At 43.3% G+C, this 10,570-nt stretch overlaps 1 long non-coding RNA gene across 1 annotated transcript; it reads left to right on the top strand.

Moving 5' to 3' along the window:
- Positions 1 to 28: 28 nt before the first annotated feature.
- On the top strand, positions 29 to 5,505 carry LOC119335270. The gene is made up of 8 exons (XR_005161783.1): positions 29 to 411; positions 507 to 589; positions 965 to 1,097; positions 1,496 to 1,902; positions 2,998 to 3,133; positions 3,472 to 3,625; positions 3,764 to 3,842; positions 5,049 to 5,505. It is a non-coding gene; the product is annotated as an uncharacterized LOC119335270 (long non-coding RNA).
- The last annotated feature ends 5,065 nt before the right edge of the window (positions 5,506 to 10,570 follow it).

Raw genomic sequence — 10,570 nt, 5'->3', positions numbered from 1 at the left:
CCTCTCCTCCCCCTCTCCCTCCCTCAGACCTCGCGGCCACGGAGGAGGGCGGCGGGTCAGCGGCGCCGGCGATGGCGTCCGTGGCAGCGGTGGAGGGCGCGGCCGCGGCGCTCGGCAATGTGGCCGGGGCGCGCGTCGGAGTCGGTGCGCGTGGCGTCATCCACCGCCGCTTGCTCCCACGCCACCGCCATCTCCTTCAACCAGGTCACCGGATCCCCGCTGTCGTCCTCGCGTCCACACGGGTGGTGCTCCGCCTCTTTCTCCCGTCCGGCCAGAACCGCGGTGCACAGCCTCCCGCACTCGCTCGTGGCCCTTGGCCGTGGCTAGGGTTTCGGGCTGTGCATCACCTTCATCCCTGGCGTGGCTCCGGTGGACTCCGGCGACTCATCTTCGTCTCCTCCCTTGCCCCTGGTGCGTCACTGCCCACACCTTTTTTTTCAAAGATTTTGGTTGGGCTTCAGATTTGATCGTAGGCTGACCTCTTTCTCTTTGGGTTTGGGCTGCAGGCGAGGATTGTGCTCGGGGAGGACCCACACAACGCGCCGCTCCCAACAGCGACGAGCTCGTGTGTCACGGCCAAGGGATGCAGGTGTGTGCACGACTCTGCTTCTCTCTGCCTACTCTGTCTGTGCCCTGCTCCTTTGTTTGAATAGTGTTGAATCGAGCTCATCTGAGGGTGTTTGTTGTGACAACTGATGAGGGAAGATTTGGTTGCTGCTGGCTGCTGGGTTGCGTCATTTCTTTGGGAGTATTGTGGCGAATTACATATTTAGATTATGGTGTGGTCATGGAAACCTAGATAAGGAAACCGGTTTGGTGCTCTAGAGCCAGGTGTGTGCCCAAACAACTGAAAAGCGAATAAAACCACTATAAATCGAGGGACAGCAGTCTTCATTGCCTAATTCCCTTTGTATTTAAATTATAAAGATATCTATCATCTCCTAACCATCGGCTCACGGGACAGGACATGATCCAGGAGATGTTCGTAGTGTCGAGCCTCCTAACCATCGGCAACTAGAGTTCCTCGATGGTTCGTGCGGCCTTAACCGCAGCTAGGCTCCCTGCGCCCATGCCTCAATTCTTTTGCCTCCTCTCAGGTATATTTTGTGTCTTTTTTTCCTTATTTATTTCTCTTCCATGGTACTTTCGATGGCTGCTGATATGTGTGTCCATATTTTCACTGATGTCATGTTTGCAGTATATGAGGTAGCTTTCCTATTAAAGTGACATTGCATGTCATGTTTGCTTAAAGGAAATCTTCCTATTTTTATTTTTCTACGATGTAAGGCACAGTTTAGACATCTTTCCTTTCTTAACTTGACCTGTTCCTGAAACTTTTATATTGATATGGTCTTGGTGGTCTCTGGTTTTGGTAATTAATTTGAAGGTCCATTTATCAAAAAAATATATTTAATTTCAAGGTCTACCTTTCTAGTTTTCATTACTTATATGTGTGTATAGATGCCCAACTTTTCACAACGTCTTGTTCTTGCAGGCATGATGTTACATCAGTGAAAATCTTGCAAGGAAAAATGACTGACCTGAATGGGTCAGACAGACATATACTGCATCAATGGAAACAAGGAATGTTTTGTCAATCTGACCTTAGCTCTACATATCTCAGAGTTCTACGACGACACAGACCAGCAGCAGCCAGTGGGTGGAGCCACGTCGTCCGCCGATTGGGACTAAGATAGGCCCATGTTTCCTCCAAAGGATTCTCCTCTAGATGGCGATGCGGGGTCTTCTGTAAAGGGTGTGTTATTCGTTTGAACGGCGGCCACCTTTGTGCAGTGGTCGACCACTATCGCCATCTTCATCACTCCCATGTTCACATCAGTCATACAACCTTGAGCACCCGTTTGATATCTTGGAGGCGTTACCTTTGGCAGCACATATGAGGTATAATATACTCCACTCTTCATGATTGTTGCGGTCCGTTCCCATAAAATCAGATTTGTTCATCCTTTTAGTACAATTTATTTCTTGTCAACAATCTGCTATGCATGCATTCTTATGAGTAATTTTTTATTCAGGCCATGTTTTTCATAGTATTATTCAGGCACTACTTTTTGGTCTTTGGATATCAGAATTACTGTATCCTACACAAGCTAGATTTGTAGGTGAGACTGGAAATCAATCATACTCTGTTGTTATGCAATACCAAGACTCTATACCTATGTGCTTGGCTGCTTGCTACTTACACTGAAATTATACGAATTGTAGCCATGTGTTGCAACAGCCAGCAGTAGGATGGCTCAATCCCATCAACAATTTTCTTTGTTCTGTATTATTCAATCATATGTTTTTAGGATCTCTGTGTCAAGAAGAGGATATATCAAAGTAGTGTGTCATGTTCTAATTATAAATGAAGAGAAGAGAAAGTTGAAAACTTCATAATTGCATAGTAATCGTGGCTAGATCGTAGAGTTTAGAGATGTACAAATGATTGATTAAAAATATATATTTATATTTGCAGCAAGACAATGGATCATGCCAGGTAAATGTTTTTGTAGAATATAAGTCAGATTTAGAACTTTTGACCAAGACAGCTGAAAAAAACAAAGTAAATACATCATATATATATTTGATATAATGTATATTTAGATATTCATGGCGCTGCATAAGCATAGTTCAGTTCCTGGGAGCACTAGCTGCTGGCGTATACATGTATTTCTTGGTTCTAATAAGATGCATGCAATCTTAGAAAATATAGTAAGCACCTATCATGAAATTTTGAACTCGCGTGATGTGTCTCTCTGTTAATAACTATCATGCTTGCATAGCTGGTTGATTTATTTGATTATAATCAAACTGGACCGTCGTTATAATCAAACTGGACCATCATGATCAAAGAAATACATGTACCAAAGTCACATCTGTTTAGATCATGATTAGGCATACAATTGCTCCTTCAAATTATTGTGATATTGTAGTACTCTTTAATCTAACAAATTATGTATTGTGGTGCTGCACCTTCTTTTCTCTTCTTTCCAGGACATATACTCTGCATGGGAAGATCCCTACTTGCTATGAACTTCAGACGCATCGGCCGCTGCTAGGTGTGCCGGATGCCCTGGAGATGGTCAGAGCTGTGGTGCCTGCAATTCCGGCTTCATCTCCACACCTACAGGTTCACCTCTCCCTCTCTCCCCCAACCAACAACCGCAGCACAGACGGAGGAGAACACTGCCTAAAGAAATTGAGCTCTAGCCTGAGCTTCTGATGTGCCTTTTGATCATCTTCATGGCATTTGCATCTAATGATCTGTACGACAAGATTCAGTGTGTTCCTGGGACACTGGAATGATTTTTTTGCTGAATGACTAAAGTGTGAACTGAATATATGAGTTGCTGTCATTGAAACTACAAACTGTGAATGTTTTAGATCAAGTATGTGTACTTGGTTGCGTCTTTAAGAGGTCTGAATATATGAGTTTCTGTCACTGATAGATATACTATGGACATGCAGGTTTTTGATAATTTGCTCCTTGGGAGGTCAGTTTCCTTCAAGTGCAGCTAAATCAAAGAGACACCGACTTATTTTAGTGCTTGAGATTTTGATTGCCAATCTGCAACAATGCCCATGCCCTTTGGTATTGCACTGATAATTTGCTCCTTGGGAGGTCAGTTTCCTTCAAGTACAGCTAAATCAAAGAGACACCGACTTATTTTAGTGCTTGAGATTTTGATTGCCAATCTGCAACAATGCCCATGCCCTTTGGTATTGCACTCTAATTATTATTATTATTATTCTCTTGCAGATGGTTTCCGTCTTAAGTGTATACAACAAAAGGGATAAGCAGCACCGCATCTGAGTACCAAAGCCATCCATGCCATTATGTATTCCTCTCATCATACACTTGATCATAAAAATCAGCTTATTTTATTACGGCCCTACCATTTAAGATATCAAACTACTGTTATTGCAATTTGTCTTCAAATGCCACTAAACTGTCACTACATTATTTGCCACTGTTGTATGAATTATTTATCTAGAGGAACTTCTTTTATTGGTGGGAAAATATAAGTATCCTATTAGTCTGCTGAGATTTCCAATGCGATTCCTTACTAATCCTACAAGTCGTGTTCTTGATATTAAGTTGACGTTACCTTTCCAAGACATGTGTTTTCCAATGAGAATCTTTACTAATCATACAAGTCATGTTCTAGATGTTAAGTTGAGGTTATCTTTCAAGTTATGTAAACCTGAAAGTGGAAGCATAATGTACTACGTGATTCGATTGACCAACACTGAACTTTTTACATGTTTTCTTGTGTTGATTCAGTCCCATCTTTTTACATCATCTTCCACTTTCAGCTGATATATCTAAAAGCTCTAATGAACATGTAATAGCTAGCAGAGAATAACTAAAGTCTTTGCAATTTTTTACATGTTGTCGTGCATCGATTCAGCCCAATTGTGCCATCAGAATGACTGATTCCGCCGCTGTCATAAGCCCGGGGTTCTAATCCTAGATATTAAGTTAGACCAACTCTGTTTAGCTCTTGAGATTATTTTCTAGCTTTTGAATAATAATCTGCAAATAGTACTTATGCTTCTTACATTCCTTCCGGCTCTAAAATACACATATGCTTTTCTCTTTTTTTGTACTTACTACTAAACTATGTGTGTTGAACAAAGCATGTCACCTTATTTTAGATAAATGATGATGTAGTTATGGACGCCTTCTCAATGCTACATGTGTAGTTCCCAAATTGGACAATATTTTTCTGCAAAGATCTTCAAGTATGGCATTTGCTTCATTCTCTCACATCTGCTATTTAAAGTTCCTCTCTTGGTTTCTAATCAATCTGTGTAGATACAACTTTCTTAGGTTTTTGGGCAACAACAGAATTAACAGTTGGTTGCTCTGTTCACCTTCGATGTCGGTATCATCTATAAATGTCACTCCCCTAGCTATTAGCATTGTGTGTTACAACAACCTACATGGCCTGAATTTGATGTTGTGGTTGCTTGTAGTAGCTTGCCCATGATTCATGGTCTCATTGCTTTCATTTGTTTGTGTTTTTTGTGCTGTCATGCAGATCACGAGTTGCAAGTATGTGTGTGCTATTCAATCTATTTACTGAGACAAGAGGCGTTTATTTATGTCCAGATTTCTGTTGGAGATTATGGTACATAGAAGATCTCATATTAGAGAAGAGAAAATTCAGTATATCTGTCGATCTGGACAGTATGTATATGTTTCTGGCACCTTTATCCTTTAGAGCAAAGCCCAGTTCTATGTTGATCTTTCTTGAATCTCTTGTTTTGTTGATTCGAATTATTTAAGTGTGAATTATTTTGTACAATTCCTTGATTATATGTCAGTGTCAAGGCATCTTTTGACTATTTGAATTAATTTCCCATTGTATATTTGACGTATATCTTGGAAGGATGTGGAAGAACTTATTATTATGATGTTGTACTAAACTTTGAAGCTTTTGGTGTATCATGGTACATATTATAGGAAATGCATCAATGACATGTAATGAACTTTCATGGTTTGGACCTTGGCATCCTGTGTAACATATATATATTGGTTTACCGGCCTGGATATGACCGAATCAAGTTGGAATTTTGATAAGTATATCTACTATCTCTTTAATCTTTGAGTAATGCTGTATTTTTCATAATTACGCTTTTGTATCTCTTTGCCCAATCTATATTTCCATCTTAGGTTAATTTTTTATTACCGAGTTTGCTAAAACGAGACTAAGTGGGTGCGGCTGGGTCACGACGCTTGGATGGGCAACACGCGCCAAGGCGCGCTTCCGTGGTCGTATGAACGCACTGAGCTTGATTCTATATAAGTGCAAATGCTATACCTGGTTTCCTACTGACATAGTATTACGTGCTTCGGCAAAACGCTTAGACCCGTACCCTCGCGCCAGGGCGCGATCTTGATCTAGTATTAATTATACTAGAAGAACGTCTGTGCGTTGCAATGGGGCCACATTAACTTTAAGAGTTCAATATTACGACATTGGCGACCTTTTTTACCATCAAATCCTCACACACACACTCCCTCCCTCCCTCTTCCTCACTCTCTCTTCCCCTCTCCCTCTCTCTAACACACACACATATCTATCTTATTGGGTACGGGACCATAATTCATCTATTTCACACACACACGCTAGTGCATAACAATATGGATTATGTGTATTATATTTGCCACCAGAACTGAGGGAATTAATTTCATGTAAATCGTTTAGCCACAGCTCCAAGAATACGCGAAGGAGGTGGCCCGGGTCGGCGTCGGCGCAGTCCGGCGTGGACCACGGGCCCGCTTCCAAGTGCACGTGCAATGCACGTCTTCACAAATATTATAACCAGATGTGAGAAATCACATACTAACACGATGTTGCAATCAATTTGTAATTAAAGAAGCCAAAAGTCTTTTTTTTAAACCAGAATTCCTTATGCTGGAGTTTAAACAAACCCCACAATAACATGATCAATTTTTTTTGCTCTACTTATCACCTAATTAAGCAAATGCATGACTTATGAAGCGGATACGAAATCATGTTAACTTGGAACTAAAATTCCAACAAAAGAGTGAGGAATAAACCTTGTTATCATTGCTCTGAAGTCTGAACCTCCCCCTATTTGTGAATGAAATGTGAGTATGCTTCGAAGATAATGGCGTCTTCTGCAACATATGCTTTTACATCTGAAAGAGCTACAAAATATGTTGACCTACCTATGTGCACTTCCTAAATCAAGCGGATAAAATTATTTCTATCGGTAATATAAAATACTAAACATTAGTTCGAATTGAATAATAAAGCAGAATTGCCATTTCTGACTTTTCATCCATCACTGAATACGAAAGGAAGGGACAATGTCCACTAACCATGCAAATATTCTGACCATGGGATATTTAGGCTGGCGTATATGGGAAATCAAAGCTAAAAATGACTCGATGAGTTAGGGATACATCAATAAATATTGTAAAAAGTGATAAAAACAAATCTGCAGCAACTCGCGACCCCACAAACTCGTATTCGCAATGAGCAAGTTAGTGAGGCCGCCACGGTAGGCTAGCACCAAGGGACAAGGGCAACAACCGCCTTCTCATCCAACCTACTGATTCTGCTGGCGCTACTTTCGTCCTAAGCCCATGAGTATCGCTAGTGTGTTTCCACGTACGAAGAAACTACGAACTGAAATTTTCATCCAAATCATGAAATTTTTTAATGTTCCTCTCCTCTCCCATCCCTCGTGTGAACATACCCAATTCGTGGTTGGCTCGCTACATTCAGCGTAGCTCTGGTGTGCACTGCCCTCACTCTTGATTAGTTGCCGGAGTGCCACGCATCTATGCCAACAAGCTGGGGAAACAAATGTAAATGTTACACCGAGTCAAAATCAACCATCCCACAATCGTAACAATAGAAAAGATAATAACCAAAATTTAACAGAAGAACTACTGCTTGGCTCCCTGATCCATCTCGATAGCTCTTGATCTGGCTGCTGAGCTTCTCCTAGCCGCCTCAACATCACGTCATTACCAAACATGTAGTGGATGCCTAGTGGGACAAGGATTAAAAAATAACATGAGGTGAAAAATATGATGGCTGTCAATTCCATAAGACGATGCAAGTAATTTGACAAAATAGATCGGGAGCATCTTGTATAATCTGAAAAAAGCAACTAAAAATATGAGAAATGAATTGATGAAAATCAGCCCCTGCTCTCATTCATGCTTGCTTTTGTAATGGGAGGCAAGGAATGGGGGTACCAGGAGAAGAATGGAGCACATGGACGGCAAGCCTCCACCACCGGCAAGTGGGGTTGCTTCACATCCAATCTCCACGGCCGCCGCCTCCATGGGAACGAACTCCCATGTTCACAACCGGGCTCCCAATCGGCCGCTGCCTCGCCGACCTTGACGACGAAGTAGTCCCTCCCTTCGATCCCATTCGCAACGGAGGCAACACCCATCCCAGCGGACGGGTCCGCGGTGAGATCCCTACTGGATTGTGGTCGCGCCTCCCCAAACCTCACCGCGGGACACATGAGAAGGCGCTGTTGCCATGGTCAGGCTTGGATGGGGAAAGGAGGTGACATAGCAGCAACGACGCCTTCGCCGGGATTGGTGTCGACGACGGTGGCGAGCGAGCGGGAGGACGACGGCGGCGAGAGAGTAAGAGGGTGGTGACGGCAGTCCATCGGCCGTTGTGACATGAGAGGAGGATGGGGATTGGGCTGCGATCTGGATGTATGGGGCGGTCGAGAGGAGGGGAAGCAGGCGGCTGGGTTTTTCCATCGTGCCGGGTTTGGGGGAGGTCAAACGAGAGGTTTTTTTCGTGCGGGAGGCAAAGCAACGAGGGCGGACGTAGGGAGACGGGACACGGTCGGTTGGCAGGAAAAGGAAAGCTACGCATTTTTAGGCAGTTGAGATGATTGATGATAAGAAAGGGAAAATCACATCAATATAAGGAAATATCCCATCAATACTTGATTGATTGTGATTCATTTTTTATATGGTAACTAATCTGATGGGTTTATGTGGGTGGTCCATCAATACTTGATTGATTGTGATTTATTTTTTATATGGTAACTAATCAGATGGGTTTATGTTGGTGGTGAAGCGAAAAGGCAGGTGGGAGGGAGACAAAATAAAACCAGCGAAATAAAACCAACGAAAGTGGTGAAACGGAAAAAAACCAGCGAAAAATAACCGGCGGACTATTCACCAATTGCTTCATTAGGAGTAGAGATTAGCATGCAGCTGGCTGCAGCTTCGATCAAGTGGATGAGTATATATATATATATATATATATATATATATATATATATATATATATATATATATATATATGTTACTACACGTGATGAATGACGAAATTGAAACGAGACTTGCATAGTGGCATGCATGTAGACGACTAGGTGTTTCGGTTTACAATTTCTTTTGTGTGTGAAACATACAAAATTATTGCAACTATAAGAAACCTCTTTTGAATACATTTGTATCAATACTGTCACTATTTGACAATCATATATTTGTTGTTTTCTAGTGCTAGTTGCCAGAGATTTATACATATAATCTAAGTCACTCTTAATTAGCATGTAGCCGGTTGCCTCTTCCATCGAGTCACTAGTAGAAAACAGGGCTTTGGTTCGGGTCTGGCCATCCCATTAGTCCTGGTTCTTCACGAACCGGGACCCATGGGGGACATTAAACTCGGTTCATGAGCCCAGGGGGGCGGCCGGGGCCTCGTGGGTATTGGTCCCGGTTCGTCTGGATCCATTTGTCCCGGTTCGTGGCACAAACCGGGACCAATGGGCCGCGCTTATGGCCCACAACCATTGGTACCGGTTCGTACCATGAACCGGTATAGAAGGTGTCCTTTAGTCCCGGTTCATGCCACGAACCGAGACAAATAATTTGCCTATATATATCCATCGTTGCAGCAGAGCACTCCACAGTGCTCTATTTTTTCTGGCCAGCGAGGGGAGGGCATTTGCGTGCTCTAGCTCACCTCCTATGCACATGAGGTGTTCGATGAAATGCCCGAGCCACACTAGTTAAGCTTTCTCCTCTCAAAGCTCGACCTCGGAGCTCCATTTTTCCCGAGATTTGTCTAGATTTAGCGGTCCGTCACGCCCCGTCCCCGTTTTCACCGCCGTTGATTGCCCGCGCCGATCTCGTTGCCGGCACCACCATGGTGAGCCTCTTGTTCGTATCTTCTTTCTGATTTTCTTACTTTAGATAGATACTTGTCTGATTTTCTTACTTTTGACACACATAATTATATATAATGCACATAGATGAACCGGCAATGGATGTATGGTGACAGACACACCTCCGAGTACATTAAGGGCGTGCATAATTTTCTCGAAGTGGCTGAGGCAAACAAGCAGAATGGTTTTATATGTTGTCCATGCCCTATATGTGGGAATATGAAGTCTTACTCTGACCGGAAAATCCTTCACACCCACCTTCTTTACAAGGGTTTCATGCCACACTATAATGTTTGGACGAGGCATGGAGAAATATGGGTTATGATGGAAGACGGTGAAGAAGAAGAGGACGATGACAACTCTGTGCCCCCTGAATACGGTGATGCTGCAACGGGGGGAGCTGCTGAAGATCAAGAGGAACCAGATGATGTGCTCGATGATGCTGCAACGGGAGAAGCTGCTAAAGATCAAGAGGAACCAGACGATGTGCCCGATGATGATGATCTCCGCCGGGTCATTGTCGATGCAAGGACGCAATGTGAAAGTCAAAAGGAGACGCAGATGCATGACATTCTTTGGGCCGTCCATGATGAAAAAAAACCGTGGTAGAAGCAAGGGCAAGGAAAATTTCGGGGAGTTCCCGGTTATGGTTGGTGGTCGGGGGCCGAGCAATGCGCGTTTCTCTCGTACACGTACGCGCGTGTGTGCGAGGCATTGGCTCTAACTGAACCCAAGCAAGGCGTTGGGCTCTAACTGAACCCGAGCGATTGCACTGCAGGCTACGTGTTACTGAACCCGAGCGATCGGTCGATGGCTGTTAACTGAACACGATCGAGCAATTCCTTCACTACTGCTACTACTGAAGCCGATCGATGCT

This window comes from Triticum dicoccoides, chromosome 7B (assembly GCF_002162155.2).
Source record: "Triticum dicoccoides isolate Atlit2015 ecotype Zavitan chromosome 7B, WEW_v2.0, whole genome shotgun sequence".
Lineage (NCBI taxonomy): Eukaryota > Viridiplantae > Streptophyta > Magnoliopsida > Poales > Poaceae > Triticum > Triticum dicoccoides.
The sequence above is the reverse complement of the archived record's forward strand: the minus strand, read 5'-3'. Positions and strand labels throughout refer to the sequence as shown.